Source organism: Propithecus coquereli, unplaced genomic scaffold, assembly GCF_000956105.1.
Source record: "Propithecus coquereli isolate 6110/MARCELLA unplaced genomic scaffold, Pcoq_1.0 Scaffold300, whole genome shotgun sequence".
NCBI classification, from domain to species: domain Eukaryota; kingdom Metazoa; phylum Chordata; class Mammalia; order Primates; family Indriidae; genus Propithecus; species Propithecus coquereli.
In genome coordinates, this window is record NW_012148620.1 from 2082526 (window position 1) to 2104734 (window position 22209).

At 38.5% G+C, this 22209-nt stretch overlaps 1 pseudogene; it reads right to left on the minus strand.

The window, feature by feature from the left end:
• Positions 1 to 15177: 15177 nt before the first annotated feature.
• Positions 15178 to 19413, minus strand: LOC105814623 (annotated as a pseudogene).
• Positions 19414 to 22209: the final 2796 nt, after the last annotated feature.

Here is a 22209-nt window from a genome sequence, read left to right on the forward strand (position 1 = left end):
CATGCCTTCACCCATCCAAACGTCCTGGCCATATACTCCTTGGGCTGCCTGCTTTCTTACAGTCCCAAACATTCCTTGCTCTCAGACAGGTTGAGCAATTGTTTGCTTGAAGTAAAAGCATTCTGATAATAAAAAGTTGAAATACATTTGAATTTCTTATAAATCACATTTAAATTTCCGATAATTAAAGTAGAATTTTTCTCCATTTCTGTGGTCATAGATCTCCTACTGTAGTCTGCTAAATTGTTTGATTTAGCTTCTACTCTTTGGTTGATTCATTTATGTGAAATATTTTAAGAGGCCACAGAACACAAACCCCTACTCTGCTCTCTTCTGAGCAGGTAATGATGATACCATGACGTCTTATTCTTTCTTATGTAGCTGCTCATGGTATTCTGGGTCTGCATTTTTTCCTTTAAGCTTCTTTTTCATTTATCTTTCCTGAGGCCTTTCCTATTAAATACTATTAAATGAGCATACATTGGAAGGGAAAGACCAGTGTCTGCCAAAATTCTTACTTTATATCCTATGTATTTGGATGTAAAGAAAATGATTTTTTTTCTCTTTTCTTTCCTCCTTGGCAAGAATTCTAAGTAGATTTCTGGAAATGGATCTTTCAAGTTCTGGGGGAGCCTCCTCATTATATAGATAACCCTTCCATAGCTTCGAGGGGTTGTCGCCCCACTTTAGCATGATGTCACAATCAAGGCAGTGTCTGTCTTACATTTAAAATAATTGAAAAACAATTTAAATCTTACTGTACTGCCATGTGATATCACATCATTTATGACAAAGAAATACTTCTTAAAACGTTTTTCTCCATTTATCTCATTCTTAATATCTCCTGCATTTTACTGCACCCCCAAGTGTCTCCCAAAACCATATGAAGCTTTCCCAAACTTCCTTAAACTCAGATATGTTTCTTACTTCTTTCCTCCTCTTTCTGGCTCAGTTACTTATTGGGTAAACCAACGTGGTCTCTCAGTTTTTCTCAGATGTCTTCCAGTTTTTCTGCTGGAGCTTTCTTCCTGCATTCCTTGAAGCAAAGGAAGATCTAAAAGCTGCACCTAAAAGCAAGAATCCTTCTTTCTTGGAAGGCAGATGAGGGTGGAGAGATGGGAAGGATGGAAAGCACATAACTAAATATATGTTTTTTCTTTTATTCCTGTCACATGCAGTAGTTATAAATTGGAACAATATGGTTCTTGAACACCGAACACAACTGAAATTCAGAAATGAGTACAAAAACTCCCTCGACTCTTAGAAATTTGTGGCTTAGTCCTCCTTCCCTCCCTATTCCCCATTCAATTCCTCAGTTCTTCTTCCCAGATATCTCAAACCTACCTGCTGCTTCCCTTTACAGTTGAATGTAAAGGTTTAAAAATGGAGGCCATTATCAACTCTCAGCTAGACAACTTCACTGCTACATATAGCAAGAGTGACTTCATTTGTTTTAAGTTTCTCTCAAATGCAAAGATGATCATTTCACGTTCCCTTGCTTGAAACCCATTAGTTGCCTTCAGGATGATGTCCATGCAAACCCATCAACCTGCATTCAGTGCCCTCTGCCATCAAACCCTTCTTACCTTCACCACTCTTCCCCATCATATCCTGATCTCTAGACATATTAATATTTTTTCAATTTATGAATTTCCATGATCTCTCTTACCTTGGAGACTTCCCATTTCTTGCCTCTGACGAAATATTCTTCCTGTCCCACTCTGCTTCGCATGGCCAACTCCTTTTCCTACTTCCAGCCTCGGTTTAGGCATTATTTTCTTCAGGAAGCCCTCTCTGACCCTCCTGGACTGAACTAGGTCACCCTACAATGCACACCTTTAGCACCCTCCACTGTTTGTTGTTTGGCTTGTAAAATCCAAAGTGTATATTGTTTTGCTCAGTGTTACATTCTACTTTGCGTTGCATGAAAATAGGTGCTCAATACATATTTGTCGAATGCTTATTGAATGCAGGAACTGATGTTTCTTGAGCAGCTACTATGCACATTACTCAATAAGCCAAGAAAGGGATGTATCAACTAGTAAAATTCCTCCATTGGAGTGACTCTGCACACACCCCATGGTGATGAGGAGTGATGTAGCTCTGTCCTTCATGTCCATCTGGCATTCCCAGTGTGAGCTATTGATGATGATGACAATAAATCTAACCCTTATCTCTTAACATGTGTCACTTATCTTGTCCTGAGTGCTTTATGTGAATTATCTTATTTAATTCCCATCCTAAATATTTATTCTTTAGTAGGTTGTAAGATAGGGATTATTATTTTCCTCATTTTTTCGGATGAGGAATTTGAGGCTTAGTAACCAGTGAGGCCTGGATTTGAGCCTAAGTATTTTGAACATACTCTATTAAACTGGTTTCAATGAACTGGAATTGGTGGAGTAACTTGGGCCATTATGATGACTATGCTGACAATTGTAAAACCTTCTCGTTATATATATCTTGCAAGCATATTTCATTTGCTCTTTTGAACAATATACTGTAAGTTACATAAAGTAAGTTTTACTTTCTTCCTTCAACTGCTGGTAAAACTTAAGGACAAACTGGTCAAATAATGTCCCAAATTAACCAGCTAATGAGAAATGAATGGAGCTCCAGGACCCAGTTTTCTTGATTGTTTAAACATTTTCACTGGCTCTCCACAGCCTTGAGAATAGACAATGATCAGGGCTCACCCTACCTCTTCTGGGCTCATCGTCACCAACTTTCCCCAGGGATCTTACACTCAGCCCAACCAGGCCACCTGCCATTGTTTTTCATATGCTCTACATGCATTCAGAGCTTGTCTCTTGATTTACACTGAGTTTTGAAACCTAAACAAGGAAGGTCAAATGGATGCCAGACTTTTAAAAACAAGGAAGGTTTGCCTGAATCAAGTTAGATAAATGAGACTTACAAGTTAAGATGAACAAAATGGGACAACGGGAGCATTTTTGCTTTCTGATCCTTAGAATACGAACCTGAATAGCCTGTTCATTCCCCATCTTCCAGTTTGCATTTATTTATTCTGATAGTCACACTCTTGCAAGTGACAAATGAAGAGCAACTTTGTCAAAGCAGAAGGAGTGAAAATAGCTTGTTCCTTTGGTCCATAACTGAAACATCCTAAGCTCTCAGACACATTAATAGACAACATCTGCTAAAATCAAGAGAAAGAGTGAAAAACAGGATATGAGGCTTTGGGGATTAGAGTGAAGGGTGTCCAGCATGCACAAAGCTCCCATGACCAAGTAACTGGGGCCAAGTGACTTGGTTAAGCAAAATATAAACAACCGAAAAGAAACTGTTGAACTGCAACAGAATTAATTTTATTCATGTTTTTCTTCAGCCTCTTTTAGCTAAATAGATAATATAGAAAGAGACATAAAATGCCTTTGAGTCAAAAAGGAGAATCAATTAGAATGTTTGTTCTTCAGGGAATTAATGTTGAAAGGGCTAGAGTATAATCCTTTTTACTATTCCTCTTTATCTTTAAGACTCCTTGAAATTTAAAAAAATAATTACTGAAAACCATAATGTCCTTTCCACAATCTTTGGATGACTTCTAAATAAACAAAAACAATTTAATGAAATTTTTACTTAGTTCTCAAAAAAAAAAAAACTACACCACCATGAATTATGATGTCTTTAAACATTCTTCAAACAAAAGCCATTGTACAGTGAAATTTAATTTACAGCGTACAAAGACTGAATGCTTTCATGACTTTGCCCTCACAGCAATATGGCGGAATGGCAGGCTTCAACCACAGAGGAAGTAAATACTGAGAATTGATTCTATTATGCAGAAAAATGCACATATCTCTGGAGATATATTTCACCTAAGACCATTCAGAGAAAGTTGGTTTTTTTTTTTTTTTTTTTTTGAGACAGAGTCTCACTGTGTTGCCTGGGCTAGAGTGCCGTGGCATCATCCTAGCTCACAGCAACCTCAAACTCTTGGGCTCAAGCGATCCTCCTGCCTCAGCCTCCCACGTAGCTGGGACTACAGGCATGTGCCACCATGCCCGGCTAATTTTTTCTATGTATTTTTAGTTGTCCAATTAATTTCTTTCTAATTTTAGTAGAGATGGGGTCTCGCTCTTGCTCAGGCTGGTTTCGAACTCCTGAGCTCAAACAATCCGCCCACCTTGGCCTCCCAGAGTGCTAGGATTACAGGCGTGAGCCACCATGCCTGGCCAGAAAATTGGTTTTTTTCTCTTTTTTTTGAAGATAGCATTTTGCTCAGTTGCTCAGGCTGGAGTGCAGTGGTCCCATCATAGCTCACTGTAGCTTCCAACTCCTGGGCTCAAGCCATCCTTCCATCCCAGTCTCCTGAGTACCTGGGACTATCAGCTTGCATCACCATGCCCAGCTAATTTTTAAAATTTTGTAGAGATGGGGGTCTTGCTATGTTGCCCAGGCTGGTCTTGAACTCCCAGCCTCAAGTGATGTTTTGTCTTTTAAGGGATATTTTGCTCAGTTCCAGAATTAAGATAACCTTGTTTAGAAGAAGAAGTTAGGGGTTATCCAAGGATTAGCAAACTTATTCTGAAAAGGGTCAGTTAGTAAATATTTTTGGTTTTGTAGGCTTTATGGTTTCTGTGGCAAGTATTCAATTTTGCCACTGTGTTTTGAATGCAGCTGTAGACAATAAGTCAGTAATGAGCCTGCTTGTTTTCCAATGAAACTTATAAAAATAAGCAGTGGGCTGGACCCTGGGTCATAGTTTGCTGACTCCCAATGTACACTAAACATTTCCTAATATTTAAATGAGGCAACTTTTCTCTCTAGATTCTGAGCTAGGTTCAATTATTACTTAAGCTTTTCTAGTTGAATACGTTGGTTTAAGTGGATGCATATCATAAAGTGGTTAAAATAGCTGCTTTCTGATGATAAACGGTAGAACTTATAAAATGTTACTAGATGCGGCTGGCTGTTCTTGCCTTTGGCTTTTAAACAAATGCCAAAACCTCACTATAATGTCTCGATATTGACATTGAATCCAGTCTGAGGCAGGCTGATCTGGGACACCATTCAGGGGAGTTGGGGACAGAAGGGCCAACAATACCCCATTATAAGGTGGCATTACTTATGAGGCGTGGATCTCAAGGGCATTTTTTGAACAACAATGTTCCTAATGTAGAGGGCTACTTTCTCAGATGGATAAAATTTGAGGACTGCATTATTTTTCTTTCAAATGTCTTTGAGTAGAAAAAGGAACAGACTATATTGTATTTCGGGATCCACTTCCAGCCTGTAATGCTTGGACTTCACCCACACGGGCAATAGAGTGGTTTCCTCTACTCTGTGTAGCTGAGTGATCACCTCTTATTTTATTTTGTCCTTAGGGAGGGGATTAACCCTCTTCAACTCCCAGAAAGTCGTTGGGCCTCCAGATGCTTTTAGCAGAACAGTGACTCATTAAGCTATCCCAGGTGAGCTCCCCGAAGCAGGTGCATTTACCTCTGTGTGCCTGCTGCCAAAGAAGCCTCATTTACAGTTAGAGGTAACTTTCCCTAGGGAGGAGCACAGTTTTGAAAGCGCTAGAAACAGGCAGGTTTTTGTTTTTTTCTCTCTCTCTTTCATTCCCTTCCCTCATGACTCTCTGGTGCCTGATGACATAGGATCATTCTGCACCAGTAGTCACTTTTTCATTTCCAATGAAGAGACTATTATATAAAAGATACACACATAGAGGGCAGCAACAGATCATTTGTTTTGCAGTCATGTGCCACCATACGAGTTGTAAAAGTCTTTACTAACATTTTGAATTGGAATAGAACATAGGCTTTCTCCATTCCTTCGAAGCGAATGTTCTGAGATGGGGACATTAAATCAATATTTTAGAATACTAACTATAAGCTGACTGTGGCTCGCTCAAGGTTTTCTAAGCGTATGGTACTGCATATCTTTCCTGCCTGTGGCTGCCTTAGTCCAGGTAAGCGCTGACGTGTCTGCTTGGCATCTCTCACCATACAGCAGCCGGTCTAGTCCTCAGTTGGTTTTCCTAGGCTCTGTGTAGCTACAGTCCGTGCTCAATACTCATTTGTGGATGATAATGACCGTAAGTCAGAGGAGCAGTTCTGCCCCCTACTAACTGCTCTGATACGCACTAATTCTTCTCATTTTATTTTCGTGGCCATGTGTCCAAATAATGAAAGACTTGGATGGGATGACAGACTCTAGCGCTAAATTTCTATTATTATGTAATGATACCTGATTCGATTAAACTAATATTAGAGAATACACAGTATGAATAGGAACAAGATTCCGGGACGTTAAGATGAAAAGAAGTTTTTCCTAAAGAAGCCATATTTCCTCTAGAGACCCAAGGTTGTATTTTCTCCGGCAACCTTCTCTTTTTTTTTTCTCTATTGTCACCATTTTGGCTCCACTAGTCATTGATAGAAGGGAGATTCAGAAAGGGGAGAGGCAACTGAAAGTGCCACACATGTTTATGACTGCAAAAAAATCCCTAAAAAATCCATCTGTGAATATCTCTTTGCTCTTCAGTGGAAAATACACATCCTATAATTTGCCCACATATGAGCTACTTGATCACTGCCTTCCTGGGCCGATGGCCATGCCACTAGGCAGGCTTTGGCAAATATTTTGTGCCCCACATTTGGCTCACAGGAATGTCTTTGGGCCCTATGAATAATCTAGGTCGCCTGGAAGGGAGTCATCCCAATGAAAGGATAGCAAAAATGTTACACTTACAGGGAGGGTTCTGGTCCTTGTCAGTGGGAGAACGGGTTGAACATTTCTTCCCTTGGGCGTCAGGGTTGTAATCTCTAAACACAAGAGTAACAGGCTCATGCAAAAAAGGTACTTTTCAGAGAAAAACCCACTATCAGAACAAGGGAATGGGGGTGACTCAGGGGGATTTCCAGTTTTGCTGGAAAAATAATTTTCCTTGGTGAGAGCTTGGGCAAGGGTAACAGCATGGGCTACTCTTGATTGCTAAATCTTGTTTTTGTGCAAACAAAGTATAAATTGCAGAATTTCTTTTCCCATCCTGGTAGTGTTTGATGTAGCAATAAGTGGGTAGGGGAGGAGCTGCTTTTATTACCGGGAATCATTTTAGCAGAAAACTGTTGAACACTCACATCCAACTTCCTGTAGACTACAATTATAGAACCCTAAAGGCACAGGCTAGCAAGACTATGGAGGAAGTAAATAAAAACTAAGCGTGAGCTCTAATTCTTTATAATGCACTAATCACTTCTCTGCCTCTCTCTGTTCTTCCCTTATTTATCTGTCTACTTTTCTGTCTCTTCTTTTTTTGTCTCTCCCTTGAAACTCTCTTTCTCTGTAGGTCTCTATCTGTCCTCTTTTGTAACTCTCATATTTTCTGTATAAATGTTTTATTTTGGAATAACTTTGGATTTACAGAAAAATTGCAAAGATGCTACAGAGAGTTCCCATGTATCCTATACCCAGCTTCTCCTCATTTTCATATCCTACATAATCATGGTACATTTTTCAAAACTAAGAAATTAACCTTAGTGCATTACTATTAATTAGATGACAAGATTTTTTCAGATTTCACCAGTTTTTCCACCAATGTCCTGTTTATTTCCAGGATCCAATAGAGGATACCGTATTGCGTTGTGTATCCTCCTTGGTTTTATTTGCATTTTCAGATCTTTTTTTTTTTTTTTTCCAGCTGTGGCTGTAGCAGTGCTTCTTTGTTCGGAAAAAATGCATCCTGGCTCCATATAGAAATAGCTTATCATAGTTCACAGATCTCTTCTTGAGGCACATGACAAAAGCATCAAGGATTTGTTTTTGCCTAAAGTTAATGTCCCTTAATAACTGTCTCTCATATTTTTCCATTTGTAGGAAGTGCCATTTTCTCACACATCTTGCTCTGTATTCTGCTTCAAACCCGGTGGAGATCAAAATTAAGATACTATATTTCCTCCAAGAAAAAGCAGTCACAAGGAGAAATAAGATCAGCTCTAGGGGCACTGGAGCCCTGGAACATTTAAAGATGTGCTATGTCAAGACAGTAAAAAGTGCAAGACTGTTAGTTAACAAGTATGTCATTGATTCATAGAATGCCAAGGCCAGGGGTGGTGGGGGCTGTGGAGAGACTAATTTATCTCAGTTACTTTATGGAGTGGAAAGCTGGAGCCAGGCAAGGAATTGTGTTGATCAAGTTCCAATGGAGAGGAAAAGCTAGAACCCTTGTCCTTGTCCCTCTGGTCCAGTGCTTCTTAGGTCACTTTTGCCAAGAAAAGCCCTATTAACCAGTGCTATGGAATAAGTAATTGACAGGTTAATGAAGTCATTTAAAGCAGAGTATCATTAAAAATGGTAACACTTATTTCAACATTTTATTTTATCATAAAAACATATACCTGAACACAATAACTTCTTTAAAAAATTTATGGCGGAGGCTAATTTATGTTTTCTGAGTATGAATCCAGAGATTAGATAGAGTTCATGTTGTCTTCTTTATATAAGCCATGATTGCCAACTGGATTTCTTTAAAATGGACCAAGAAGTCATCTGTGCACAGAATTCTTTGAATTTTAGTAAAAGTTTTTCACCAATACCTAAATGGAAGGGTATTTTTAAGCAACTCATCTGTTGCTATTTTCAAGGCATATAACTTAGCTTTCCTAGAAATACTCCTTATTTTTTTCACTGTTTCATCTCTTTATATAATATTTTACTAAACCGTGAAAAAAATTCAGCTGGTATAAAAATGCTTACATTTAGAAGCAAGACAAGTTACCTGTAAACTAAAAGTGTTTGGCTGCTTGTGGGTAGGGGTCAGTGTGCTTTGCAAAGAAGAAAGAGAGTGTAGTTTAATCTGGGAAGTCACTTGGATGGAAAATTAGCTAGGAGAGGTATTCAAATTTTCAAACCTTGTCCCATCTCCTATGTGAAACCTTTCCCAGCTACTCTAGTCTGCGGATGTCCTTGTTTTTTCGGATTTCTAAATTTAGCACTTATTCATTCTGTCACATTGTCATTTAACAAAAGCTGTTTCACTCTCTCTCTTTAATATGCATATGTCTCATTTTTACCTCAAATATTTAGCAGCTTGAGGCTGATAACATGTCATACTTTTTATTATGTACCTGCCCAACGCTAAGCCTAGAGCAGGGCAAAGAAGAGTCACTGAAAATGTACTTGTTGAGTTCAGTTGAATTTGATGCTAATATCTTTTGAGATCAGCCAAGAGCACATGCAACTCTTTTACTCATGGTCAGAAAGTATCAGGTAGGTGCTCTTTGAAGAGCTCTTCTATTTATGGCCCTGTGATGGGCACATTAGAGAATAGTCTAGATAGACCACTACTATACCAAGGTGGTACCTTACCTGCAAGGAAATTAATGGTCACTCAAGGATGTGTTGTATATATCCTCACTCTCCTAGAGAAAGATCTGAACTTAACATATATGGACTTTGAGCCTATGAAGAGTAATTCCCTGATAGGGGAGGTTGCTAAGTACTTGAATTGATTACCAAGACAAGTTCTGGGAATACTTTCCTAAAGGCCTTTGTAACAGAATACATTCATCTCTCTCTTGGGTTATTGGGTCACAATCTCAGTTCTATATTTTAGCCACAGACCTTCTTTACTTAAACCATACAAGACAAAGGGGCAACTTTTCTCTTATGGAAGCTGTAAGAAGACAGGCTCTAGAACCTCTCAGGATAGATCGTTTTACTGCTTTACCACTCAAACCTTGAAAAGACCTTTTTTGTCCAATGGCAAACTCTCTGGATATAACTTAAGCATATTTCCTTTCGTTGTTTCTCTATGGACATAGAGATAATTATTTATTGCCTTTAGAAAAGAAATCTCAATGAACTTAAGAATGATGCTCAAATCACTGACTTCTATAGGTAAAACATCTTCGGTTCCTTTCACCTTTCCTTGCAGGAACTCTTTAACACCCCCATTATCCCACTGATTGCTCTTCTCTTGCCAAAAGAGGCAGCAGATTAATTCGTGCTGGGGCTTGAGGAGTCTCTGTTGTTGATATGTGGGTTGTGGAGTGGACACCCAGCAATATGACTCTGTGGACAGCACATACTTTTGGAACACACAGAGTATGGCAGAAGGCAAGACATGGAAAGACAGAGCAGGATACTGAACTTATGAGATGTCTTGCAAAAGACTCTATTTAAAAGACTTTAAAAGACATTCTGTAGGCTTAAATAGTGTTTTCAAAAATAGATCAAATGGTTTAAATATGATACTGTTCTTCCACTTTGCAAAAGCTCAGACTTTCCTCTGGAGTATAAAATGTTTCCAACACTGAGCCTGGTATCATAAAAATGCAGTTTATAAAAAGCATGCTGACACTATAAAAATTAATAGTTTTCTTGGAAGTGGAATCTTTTCAATTCTCATAGTGGTAAACTGAAGCGAAAATGGACATTTTTTCCTTCTATCTTGTAAAGTTAATTGACTTTCTTGTCTTAGTTTTCCCAAGTGAAACTTTTTGAATGGAACACACAGAGAATGCTCACCACCAGGCACTCTCTTAGCTTGTCATTCAAATGCTCAGCTTTGTATCCTGGAACTCTTTAGGTCACAACTGTTAATGGTTATGCTGGAAAAGAAAGTGGCCAAATACTCAACCTTTAGAATAGTTACTTAAATGAGTTTATCCTACTTTCCCATTTTCTTAAATGTCATAAAAAATCATGACTATTCTTTTCTTCCATCATCAAATTCACTTTCCATTTCTTGCTACTCAATTTAATAATTAAAAATCCTGAAAGGAGAGGAGAGGTTGGTTCTTAAACATTTTTAAAAAACACTTGGAGACTATGCCTATGCAAAAGGGAGTTGATCACAAATTGAAAAGATGCTTCAAGTTCAGGCAGGGATTTTATTATGGCTTTTAGTCTTACAGAAATTAACTTCTCTATAGTCAGGCAGCCTAAAGAGCCTGAGAAGAAAAGACAATCATCAAAACAGTTGACGTGAAAGCCAGTGCCATTTTTGAAGTTGAAAACTATATTGGGGCTTTCCAAACCAGTTATTGCACATTTCATTAGTATTTGCACATTTCTAAACTGGCTAAGGTACTCTGAAAGAGAAGTTCTGGATAGGCCTTGGAGGCGGAAAACACAGATCTCCTATCTAGAAGGGATTTTGAAGATCAGAGGGTCTTTGTATAAATCTGACTATGAAATATATTAGTGGTTGTTCACCTGTTTTTCAATTTGTTCGAAGAGTGATTTTAGCCCTGCAAAATCTTCTCATCTTCAGGCTAAATGATCCCAATTCCTATAATATTTCAGATATTTAGATTCCTTCCCATCTAGATTTCTCTCCATTGGAAACCACTGTAGTTTGCTGAGGTTCCTCTTAAACTGTGACCTCTTAAAAAATTGGACTCTTTGCTATGCATCTACATATCTATATGTAGATATTTTATACCTAAGGAAAACACTTTCATTTTTCTTTATAACTCATTATATTATTAGAACCAGCCATCTCTGTCATCTAGTAGATTAACCTGTCCTCTTATTTTGATGCTATCTCACATTTTACAAGCATCTGAGCTGCCTATATCTTCGTAAATCATTGATAACAATGTTGAATAGAACAGAGCCTGATATAAGTGAAATATCAAATATTCTTCATTGTAGAAATAAAGGTGGAAAGGCAGAGAATAAAGTCAAGGGAGGAAGAAAGAGGGGGCAAGATTACTGTGGAAAAGTGAAGGATGCGGGTGGTGTTCGATGAGTAGAAACCCTACCTCCTGGGTGAGGTCAACTCTGATAACACCTGTGGGAAACTGAGCCACCCAACTGGGCAAATACTGTCCTTTTTTTGTGGTTTTAGAGAGCTTAATTGCCACAATGAAAGTCTACTAAAATTCATGACCTTGAACATTTGAAGGAAATCTGAACTTTTTCTTCGTGATTGGGTCAGTTGATAGTTGGCAAATGCAGCTTCCTGTTTTTATGGGGAAAATGGATTAAAAATATTTCTGAAAAGCCTTGAAAATCTTTGTGGACATTAAATTGCTCCTGGAAAACAACATTTTGATGATTATAGTGTAAATGAATCAATATCACATGGGTTACATTTCTGGTCTAGTGCACATGGTTTAAACATGAATGGAAAAATGGTTATGTCTTCTAAGTTTCATAGTTTTCTCTCTTTCTGATTCTCCCAACCCCTCCTCTTAAATCTAGGAAGGACAAGGGGGCATTGATACCTTCAAAAATACTCAAATATATCCTGGATTGTTCTTTCTGGTTGTCTTGCCACCACTGAAGCCTTTATGAATGAATTTTTATTACATAAATAAATGTAGGTGTGGAAAATTGATCAGCATACACAGCTTTACCAGGTGGGTTTGATATCTAGAGCACAGTCTGGGGTCTTCTCAGTTTCTTTCTTGTTTCTCTATATGCCCAGCTTTCAGATTTTCCTGGGCTTTTAAATTTATATCCTCACTTACTTCCATATATAATTAAATCAACTTTGCTCTTTCCTTTTATAACTTAGAACTCTAGAAAATTACTTTCTTAGTTGATAAGGATAGGAACAGCTCAATAAGTTTGATGATCTCTTTTGTACCTGAGAAGGGAGAAGAGTATCAAATAGAAGTGGTTGCCAGGCTCTTGTCCCCTGTGTCTCCTCCTAATCTTTAGAACTGGGTTATAACTCTGTCCGGTATATGCAACTATGTACCAGATCAGCCTCAATTCTGTCTTCTGAGGAGACCTTAGTGATTAATCATTAAGAACATCTTTTGCCTGGTTTCACTCAAATTTTAGGAATACTTTCCCCAGTTATTGGGTTCTTATCTTGTTTCTAAGTTCCAGTTTGCCTCTAATCACCTCTCTAGTAAACAAATTTCCCATCTACTTCCCCATTTTCTTAATGATGAGATTTCTTCATTGTGACCTGACATTTACCTGGTATCTCATCCCATAGGGCTTGGATTTATTGTTTCTGAAATCAAGATTCCTATCTTGGTCCATTCAGGCTGCTATAATAAAATCCCATAAACCTCGTGGCTTATAAACAGCAGACATTTATTTCTCACAGTTCTGGAGGGTACACAGTCCAAGATCAAGGTGCCAGTAGATTCAGTGTCTGGCGAGGGACTGTTTCCTGGTTCATAGATGGTAGTCTTCTTGTTGTGTCCTCACCTGGTAGAAAGGACAAGGGAGCTCTCTTAAAAGGGCACTAATCTTATTCATGAGGGCTCCATCCTTATGACCTAATCACCTCCCAAAGGCTCCACATCCTGATACCATCATCTTGGGGGTTAAGATTTCAACATATAAATTTTGAGGAGACTCACACATTCAGACCATTGCAATCCCTATGCTAGGCCCTCCCAGAAGTTGTCCACAATGTGGGATACATCCATTTGTTGCCTGCCACTCATAACCTCACATTCCACTCCCCAAATTTCCTGCTCAACTCATTTGATGCATGCACTAATTTTATTATTAATTTTCTCATTTATTCCATCTGTATTGACTGCCTATTATGTTACACAAACTGTACTGGGTGCTGTTTGAACAAAGCAGCATTTAGTCTCTTCACATAGGGTGAAGAGCAGATTTTATAGCTAAAGGGAACAGTACCTATTTACACTGGATTCTGTATATAATGCTGTGGATTCTGGATATAATGCTGTGAAGAAGACAGATATAGTCCTTGTCCTTATAGAACTTATACTATAGTTGCCAGAGAGCTTGTTAAAAACACAGATTCCCGGATCCCTTCCCTGGAGTTTCCAAATTGGTAGGTCTGTAGTAGAACCTGGAAATTTGCATTTTAAAAAGAATTTCAGGTGCTTCTTATCATCAACAAGTTTGGAAAACTATGTATGATGGAAAATGCTAAGGCTCAAAGATGAGGGGTGTTTGGAAACTGAGCAGTTCCATTTGGCTGTGTTATGGGCGATGGAAGGGGAGTCAGTGAGAGATGAGGGAAGCAGAACCCAGGGCATGAGAGACCTTGGAGGCCAGCTGAGGAGCCCTGATGTTGTTATTTAAAGGCTGTAGAAACCACTAAAACATTTTAAGGAGGTCAATAATAGGACATTTTAAAAGTCCACTCTTGGACTTTTGGATAGAGATAAAAAGGAGATGTACATAGTGGTGAGCTTTCTACAAAGGTTTGGGATGGAGATATGCATGTGAAGTCATCCTGACACACATGGTAATTGAATACCCTGGTCATCTGGGATCGTTTCAACTTCTTTTTTCCCACCCACCATTGATTTCCTGGTATCTCAGCTATCCATGTGTATCTATAACAGAACCAACAACGTTTTTTTTTTTTTTTTGAATTAACTATACAAAATTTATTTTATTCACCAAAAATAACGGCAATATTTTCCATATGATTTCTAAATAAACCACGAAACATTTATTTTTTTCCAGGCTTTGATTATAGATCAAGACGAGGCAGTAGATAAAGTCATGGAAAAAGACAGAAGAAAAAGACAAGTCAGTTGTCAGTATCCATGGTCTGATTTTATCCTAACCATGGAACAGAAATGTTCAACACATACCTGCTAAAAAGCTTATGAAGATACAGGCTCAACAAAGGAATGTAAACAGCAACAATCAGATATGGAACAACAATGGCAGGCTCTTCCATTCAAACTTTAATTGTCACTTGTTCCTCTAAGTTCATTTGATAAAGACAAACTCTACAATGAAATCCTTGTTTGGTGAGCTTACAAGCTTCTCTCTCTGATAATTTTTTTTAGCTGTCTGTTACAGATTTTTAACAATATATTTAAAACTCCTACTAGTCAAAGTTCAATCACGGGCTTCATTATAACGTTTTATAAAATATATTCCTTCCTCCCACATCTTCTCAAAATTTATTTCTTCAAAGAATTGATAACTCAATACCTGACATGGATCCACCATGATAGTAAATGTTATGTCTAAAATGACTTAACTAAAACAATTCCAGAGTGCCACTGGCAGAGATCACAAAGAAGTAAAATGTGGCACTTCCAATGCTACCTTCTGGAAGAACAGATTCAAAGCATGAGGGTTCAAACAGGGGCCATTCAAATAGGTATATTATCAATGGCTAAACTATTCAATGGAGGGCTGTAGGCAAAGATATTCAGTGATAAAGTTGCCTACATACCTTATGGCTCTTCTTTCAAATATCAAATACAAGAGAAAGCCTATTTTAAAAGTCTCTTAGGTGTTTTCTATGGTTTCTCAATTATCCGTAGGAAGCTCTGACTTAGTTGTATAGAGTTTGTTATATGTGTCTACCATTAAATCCAGATCATGTTTTATATCAAAATTTATGTTAAGCAAAGCCAAGTTACTTAACCTTTGATCTGTCAAAGTGTTCCTCAAGTATGCTTGGGACGCTTTCGTCCATTTTCGTAGCGCCCATTCTCAACCTTCATCGCGGGAAGAATACACAGGACCTTTAGCAATGCATACACATTAAGAAGAAAGTTGATGTCAGGCACGTGGATGACTTCATAAATGGTCGGTGAAAGCTCAATATCTTTCCCTCTGTGTTTCCATTCGATTCTCCAACAACAAAGTTCAGCTGAGAGCGTGTCAGGATTGGGTAAATCACTTCCGTACGTGTCAGCATGGTGTTCATCTGACGTATTGAATTTGAGTTGATCCATGACTGAGGGTACCAGAGATGGGTATTTAAGAGCTTTGAGGTGCTATTCTGAGAATATATCTTTAAGTTCCTGAATAATGTGCTCCACTGTTGGAACACTTAGGGTTTCTTTATAGTAACACTCAGAGGTCAGTTGAGGTTCCAGGTTACCTTACTGAGCTCTGCGGAATTTCCCAGGGAGTTTCATCTGAATATCAAGTTTGGCAGCTAAAGTTGTGGTTTCCTCAAACCAAAACTCGGGATAAACTTCGATATTTTCCATCACTCCATTGAGTGCATGCAATACTGCAGTCATGCTACTGGCTGCAAAGAAGACATCAGAGGTTTGCCCCTGGAGATTTTTCCCAAAGGCCCTTATAAAAGAGGGGATATTTTTAAGAACAACAATAGTAACAACGAAATCAAAATCTGTTACTGCTCTACAGAGGACAAATACTCCACCAGCTATACAGTTATTCCATCTAATAGTTGGGTCACTATTTATACCATCTAAACATAAAACAAGTGCTTGCAGGAGGTCCACTAAAATTTCAAAAGCATCATGCCTTCCTATCCACTGAGAATAGCAAATTTCCTTCAGTTCTTTACTCCTTTCTTCCCTTTCTTTACTGTTCTGAAAAAGAACAGAAATAACATTGTCAAGTTCTGAAAGCAGTTGTGGTGATCGACGGTAAAAAGAACAAACTTCCTCAATTGTTCCCCGTGCAACAGATACTCCCATAACAGGCACTGATTTTGCCAACCACGTATTTAAGGCACAGGAAAAGCAAAGTGTCTAGATAGCTTGGGGATATTTCTCTAAAAGTCTAGAAGCAACAACTTTCATTTTGGAAGAAAATCCACTGGACACAATGTAAGCCTGGCCACGACGATACTCCATATTTAGCTCCCACTTCTCAGTTATTGTAGTGTGAAATTTCACAGCCAAAATTTCTGCATGGGCTTCATGGGTCAGAAAGCCCACAAACTCCTCTCTCAGGTTATGAGATTCCTCCGTGAACGGGCAGGTGCTCTTCCTCTGCTATGTCCACTACACTGTCAGCGATAAGGGAAAGAAGTATGCGTCTCTCACTTCCCTGAGAGTTTCTGCCCAAATACAGCTCTCACAGATCTCTAGCATCTGTCTCTGCTGTAGTTTTGAGCAAAACAATGTGTTAACTGCTGATTTCTCAAAGCGCTTTCTCGGGACCTCTTCACCAGAACTTACCCGGCACTCCAGCAGTGCTTGAAAGTTATCAGGAGTAAAAAGACCCTTTTTCTTGCATCAGCCTCAAGTCCATCCAGAGGTATGTTTTGCTTACTCATAACAATCAAGATTTCAAATGGAGACTTTAGGTATTGTTTTCCTTCTCTTCAAGGGTTACAGGTAAAACGTCCTCATCCTGTTCTTCAACCCCCTCTTCTGCACTGGGGTTCTGAGCATTGCTGTTGTTGGTGTCTTTATGTTTTTGCTTTTGTTCAGAAGTTTCATCAATTTTTTTCTGTTTCAGTGTCCTGATTTCATCTTCACCCAATTCTTTTATTTGTTTTCTGTGTCTACTGTGTGGATTGATGACTGGTAAGATCCAATATTGTTGGTATTGCATTATCTCAAAGAACTGTCCTGTAAAGGCTAGGTCTACAGATCACAGAGATCTCAAAGAGTTTGACACATAATCGGTTATGTTTATTTAGTTGATTGGGTACTTTATCTTCTAAGTCTGCTTGCCTACAATTCGTTACCTATTTCTGGCATCTGGCTGGATCCCGGGGGACCCTGAAAAAGGCCAGGTGGGACTGCGTGCTCTTCCACAGAAGTTGGGCATCGTTGCCCGCCCACTGGCGGTCCCAACCCTCCCCTCCCTGCCTCTTCAGGGCAGTCCACCCACCTGTCGGGTGGGGAGGGGAGCTAGGCAGGGCCAGCGCGAGGGAGGGGCCGAACCAACAACCCTTGACCTTGCTCCTGGGTTCAAGTCTCTCCCTCCTACCCAGTGTTCTGGATCTGCCTAAACTTCTGCTCTCAGATTTCCCCACTTTAACTAATCTGATTAACACCTTGATCCTCAACTGGGCAATTCTGTGAAGGGTGAAGAAACTCCTCTGCTATCTTCTTAGCCCATAGACTGGGTTGTACTTGACTGTGGGGAAGGATAGTTTTCTGCTCCTCTAAACTTCTGTGATTTGGGTTTTGGATTCAGGATAAGATCAGGTAATTTGGGAAAGCTGACCTGTCTGTTCCACCTCTTTCTTGCAACCTTTGTCTTTAAAACCGGATTTTTGCTGTGGAAACATCATTCCTATTGATCTAGTGTTGGCTCTTATGGTACTAATGCTAGGGTAAGCAGGATACTGAGAAAGCAGTTCCCCATGGGGTGCAAGCAGCAAGCTATATGATTATTGTTTCTCCTCATCATTCCTCTAAATCAAGTCCAGAGATTACTTTTTCCTTGCTTTTTGGCTGAAATCTTGAGCAGGTCCCTAACTTGTCAGACACCTTTAGATAAATAAAAAGTCCACTTGTCACTTTTAGCCCCAAGATACATAATTAAAATTTGCCGTTGAGTTTAATAATCAGCATGGCAACACCAAAACATAATATTCTGTTAGTCTGGAAAGCCAATAAGGGAGGGGCGGTTTGTGGTAGATATCTCCTTCCAGATGAAGTTATCATCTTTCAGGGGACAAATAAACTCTCTGTACGGTCTTCTTAGAGACCCTTGCTGTAGACTGAGATGAGGGAGAAATGATCTGTTCTCCTGCCCCTGGATAAAAACACTTTCTAGAGGAAACATCTCTTCTCTTTCTTTAACTTCAAACTTCTTATACCCTTGAGGTGGGTGACCCAGCCAGTTTCAAAACCACATAGGCAGTTTGCCTCTTTATCTGTAACGTGGAGGTCCTTGGCATCCGGTGTTTTGTTCTTGGTCTTTATGTCTTGGCAAAAACTGAGTGAGAAAGAGTCACATATAAGATTCCATTAACAGATTAATTTTGGCCAGTGCTATATATTTTACAGTGTTTTCACATATATTGATTTCATTTGTTTTGTAGCGATTCCATGAAATAGGCAGGACAAAAACATGGGCTCAGATAGGTTAACTGGCCTGTAATGTGTGAGGCCAGAAAGATATTAATGGTGGAACCTGAATTGAAACCCAAGTCTCATGGCTTTAGGCTGGTTTAGAATTTAGCCTAGTGGAATAGAAATATAATAAGTTTAAAACAGATCCAAATCCAATTTATTAGTATCTTGTGACTTTTATGTAAATTGCTTAGCCTTCCTGATCTTTAATTTCCAAATGTAAAACACAGATAATACCATCTAGATCTAGAATTTTGGTGAATTTTGGTGATAAAATGATATAAAAGCAATGCTGAGGATCTTGTTAAAATGCAAGTCTAGAAGGCACCAGAGATTCTGAAGAAATTCAGGTGATGCTGATGCAGCTGGTCTGAGGGTCGCCGTGAATGGCAAGTGCATCATGCCCGTCAAGTGTCTGGTACACAGTAGACAAGTCAATAAATATTCCTTTCCCTCTTTTTCCTGAATAGTCCATGTGCTCTGCTCTCTGTTTAATTTTAGGATCCACTATAAATTTACTCAGCTTGTTGTTTGGCATGTGGGCACAGATAATGCAGGACACACCTGAAAAGGATTCACGTGCACAAACTCCTCACATGGTCTTCTTTGGATCAGTTGGATGGCAGAATGTCGTAGTGTCACAGTTCTGGCTCTTAATAATATGGTACCAGTAATATTAATATGAAAAAAAATTACCCAGATCATAGGAGATGCCTGATTCCATGTTCCGAAACAACCACTTTGTCTTCAGGGAGCTATCAAATAAGTGGAGGGCTTATTTGCCCTCCACTTTTTGCCAGAAAAAGTGTAGAAGATGTTTTTTGAGAGTTATTTTAAAGAAATGAAATGGTTGTGGCAAACATGGAGATAGCCCATGACACTCCACAGGGTGACCAAAAACCATAAATCAGATGTACTTTTGACAATAATTTTTCCATTATGATCTATTGAGAAAGGAAAGACAAAAGTATTTTCAAACCCCAAACTGAAGTTTCACTCCCGAGAACATCTGTTTGAATTCTGGCATGGCGGCTTACTGGTGTTTGTTGAAGGTCGTTAATCTTTCAGAAGGTGTAAAGGGATCGTGGAAAAATCTTTCTTGCTAGCAAAGGGCTGCAAATTATGCCTTTAAGTGTTCAGTACCTTTGTATGACAATCAAGTACCATCTTCAGTTGTCACTAGTTTAAAAAATAAACCTAATCTGGAGAGGGAGGGGCATTTCTTTAACTGTATACAATTTTTTAGTTGCATTTCTTATGCTCATTTGGGATACTTGATCTTTCCTCCTGTGTAAAAATTCCTTGGCCACTACCACCCTGAGCATATTAGCTACCAAACCAGGCTGAGAAGAAGTAGAATGCATTTCTTCCCTATGCGGACAAAATCAGAGACACCTTCCCCCTTCCCCAGGTGGCTGTGGTCTGTGGCTTGCAGTGCGTAGGAGGGAACATTGACGTATTGGACACGTGCAGTGGAAAAAAAACAGGGATAAAATAGTTTGTGGTATAGGAAGGCACATTTTGTTTATTAATAGAAAACACTAGAGCATGCAGCAATTTTCTTGCAAAAGTAACAGAAATTTATAGAAGTTAGAGGAGTACAAGAGTTGTCCCTGAGAGTTTTTTCATTACCAATAAATGCAGACCATAATAACATGTTTGCTATGTTTTTCCATTGCAAAAGTAATACTTATAAAACAATATTTGGAAATATAGAAAGTTAGTGAAAATGTATTCATATTTTTGGCATTTAAAGGCAACCAGGTTCAACATTTTGTAATGTTTCTTTCTTGCCTTTTCTCTACCAAGAAAAAAAAAAATTTGGTTTCTGAAAATGTTTTTGACCAGAACGTGTGGGTTGGTGGCCTCAGACCCACCAAGAAATGACATAATTGACTTCTCCATAATAAGACACTGCTACATGCCTGTAGTTTCCAAGGAAGGTAAAGTCTTAACAAAGATTCTTAATGTCTCACACCCCTTCCCAAACAGTGTGACCCTTATATAGATTATTTTTTTTATGGACAAATACTCTGAGCTCTCTCTAGCATTTGTTATTGGCCCTTCTTTTTCACTATTGGCCTTCTTGAAGTTTCCTTTCTTGGTAGTTTCTAAACTACCAAGTCAGCTCTTCCCCAGCCCCTGCCGAGTATCACGAAATTGCCCCTGGGTGCCTGACTTAGAGGAGGAACCTCCTCCCCTCCTGACCGCACACACAAAATTCTTGGAAGGGTCTTAATTTGAACTCTTGAATGACAGAAAACCTGTAATTTTCATGAATTAAAGAACTGGTAATCCCCAACCTCTGGCTGGTGAGCACCCTCCTTCCTTCCTCCAGTATGGACTTTATAAACAATAAGGTCACATTTGAAAAATTCTGAGCTTATGGTTTTATTTTCCACACAAAATGTAAGATGATATATTGAAGAGTCAGCTATATCATCTTCTTAAAAGTAATCTTTAGTTACTCTGAAATGTCAATTTTGCAGAATTTAATTGGCCCGTGATAAAAATATATTACTAAATTTATGTATTTGTTGGGTGCTTTGGACTTTATTTTTCAACAATTTTATTGAGGTAAAATTTACATATAAAACATGTTCCAGATGGATGAGTTTTGGCAATTGTATGTTCCTGGGTTACCAACACCACCACAATTAAGATATACAATATTTCTATCTCCCCAAATTTCTCTTAGGTCTCTTTGAAGTCAGTCCCCCCTGTAACCCACCTAAACTCTAGGCAATTACTGACTTGCTATCTGTCACTCTAGTTTTGCCGCTTCCGGAATTTTGTAGAATATCAATAGATTTATCCAGTATGGACTTTTGTCTATGGCTTCTTTAATTCAGCATAATACTTTTGAGATTCATCCACGTTGTTGTGTTTTGTAGGATTGTGTTGTTATTTTTTATTGCTGAGTAATGTCCCACTGATTGGCTATATCACAATTTCTTTATTCATCTGTTATGGGCATTTGGATTGTTTCTAATTTGGCTATTATGATTAGAGCGGCTATGACTATTTGTGTCCAAGCTTTTGTGTGGACATGTTTTCATTTCTATTGAGTAAATACATAGGAGTGAAATTTACCATCTGCATATTTTCTTTGATGTCTTCATGTCTTTTGCCATTTTCCAATTAGATTAAAATTGTTTTAACTATTACATTTGAGGGTTTTTAAAATATATATTCTGGATACTACTCCTTTGTCAGGTATGTGGTTTGCAAATATTTTCTCCCAGCCTGTAGCCTGTCTTTTTATCTTTTTAACAGTCTTTTACAGATTAAAATTTTAAATTTTGATGAAGTCAAAGTTATCAATTTTTCCTTTTATAGATTGTGCTTTTGTTGCCAAGTCTAACAACTTTGCTTACGCTAGATCCTGAAGATTTTCTTCTCCTTTTGAAGAAGAATTTTGTAGTTTTACATTTTGCTTTTAAGTCCATGATCTATTTTGAGTTAATTTTTGTATAAGGTGTAAAACTTAGGTCAAGGTTTTTGTCTAATGATGTCCAAT